Consider the following 2,258-nt stretch of genomic DNA (forward strand, 5'->3'; position numbering starts at 1 on the left):
GATTGGTCTGTTCATATTTTCTATTTCTTCCTGGTTTAGTCTTGGGAGATTGTACCTTTCTAAGAATTTGTCCATTTATTCTAGGTTGTCCATTTTATTGGCATATAGGGCTAGTAGTAGTCTCTTATGATCCTTTGTATTTCTGTAGTGTACATTGTTACTTCTCCGTTTTCATTTCTAATTTTATTGCTTTGAGCCCTCTCCCTTTTTGTCTTGATGTATCTGGCTAAAGGTTTATCAATTTTGTTTATCTTTTCAAAGAATCAGCTTTTAGTTTCATTGATCTTTTCTATTATTTTCGTCATCTCTATTTCTTTTATTTCTACTCTGATCTTTATGATTTCTTTCCTCCTACTAACTATGGGTTTTGTTTGTTCTTCTTTCTCTAGTGGCTTTAGGTGTAAGGTTAGGTTGTTTATTTGAGATTTTTCTTCTTTCCTGAGGTAAAAGTGTATTGCTATAAACTTCCCTCTTAGAACTGCTTTTGCTGTGTCCCATAGGTTTTAGATCATTTCCATTGGTCTCTAAGTATTTTTTTGATTTCCTCTTTGATTTCTTCAGTGATCCATTGTTGTTTAGTAGCATATTGTTTAGCCTCCATGTGTTTGTGTTTTTCACAGTTTTTTTTTCTTGTAGTTGATTTCTAATCTCATGTCATTGTGGTTAGCAAAGATGATGATATGATTTCAATTCTCTTAAATTTACTGAAGCTTGTTTTGTGGCCCAGCATGTGATCAATCCTGGAGGATGTTCCATGTGCACTTGAGAAGAATGTATTCTGCTGTTTTGGATGGAATGCTCTATAAATATCAATTAAGTCCATCTGGTCTAATGTGTCATTTAAGGCCTGTGTTTCCTTGTTGATTTTCTCTCTGGATGATCTGTCAGTTGATGAAAGTGGGGTGTTAAAATCCCCCAGTATTATTGTGTTACTGTTGATTTCTCCTTTTATGGCTGTTAATATTTGCCTTATGTATTGAGATGCTCCTATGTTTGGTGTATATATATTTACAATTGTTTAATCTTCTTCTTGGGTTGATCCTTGGTCATTATGTAATGTCCTTCTTTGTCTCTTGTAGCAGTCTTTATTTTAAAGTCTATTTTGTCTGATATGGGTATTGTTACTCCAGCTTCCCTTTGATTCCCATTTCCATGGAATACATTTTTCCATCCTGGTACTTTCAGTCTGTATGTGTTCTTAGATTTGAAGTGGGTCTCTGGTAGACAGCATATATACAGGTCTTGTTTTTGTAACCATTCAGCCAGTCTCTGTCTTTTGGTTGGGTCATTTAATCCATTTATGTTTAAGGTAATTATCAATATGTATGTTCTTATTGATATTTTGTTAATTGTTTTAGATTTGTTTGTTTGTTTTTATATTTTATTTTATTTCTTTATTTTTTAACATGTATATTGGAGTATAATTGCTTTACAATGGTATGCTAGTTTCTGCTTTATAACAAAGTGAATCGGCTATACATATACATATATCCCCATATCTCCTCCCTCTTGTGTTTCCCTCTCCACCTCCCTATCCCACCCTCTAGGTGGTCAAAAAGCACCAAACTGATCTCCCTGTTCTATGTGGCTGCTTCCCACTAGATATCTATTTTACATTGGTAGTATATATAAGTCCATGCCACTCTCTCACTTCGTCCCAGCTTACCCTTCCCCCTCCCCGTGTCCTCAAGTCCATTCTCTATGTCTGTGTCTTTATTCCTGTCCTGCCCCTAGGTTCTTTTGAAACTTTTTTTTTAGATTACATATATATGTGTTAGCATACAGTATTTGTTTTTCTTTTTCTGACTTACTTCACTGTGTATGACAGACTCTATAAGCAAATTGATCAATGTGATACACCATATTAACAAATTGAAGGAGAAAAAACATATGATCATCTCAATAGATGCAGAAAAACTTTTGACAAAATTCAACATCCATTTATGATAAAAACTCTCCAGAAAGTAGGCACAGAGGGAACTTACCTCAACATAATAATGGTGAAAAACAGAAACCATTTCCTCTAAGATCAGGAACAAGATAGGGTTTTCCACTCTCACCACTATTATTTAACCTAGTTTTGGAGTTTTAGCCACAGCAATCAGAGAAGAAAAAGAAATAAAAGTAATCCAAATCAGAAAAGAAGAAGTAAAACTGTCACCGTTTGCAGATGACATGATACTATACATAGAGAATCCTAAAGATGCCACCAGAAAACTACTAGAACTAATCAATGAATTTGGTAAAGTAGCAGGATA

Source organism: Physeter macrocephalus, chromosome 4 (genome assembly GCF_002837175.3).
Source record: "Physeter macrocephalus isolate SW-GA chromosome 4, ASM283717v5, whole genome shotgun sequence".
NCBI lineage: Eukaryota > Metazoa > Chordata > Mammalia > Artiodactyla > Physeteridae > Physeter > Physeter macrocephalus.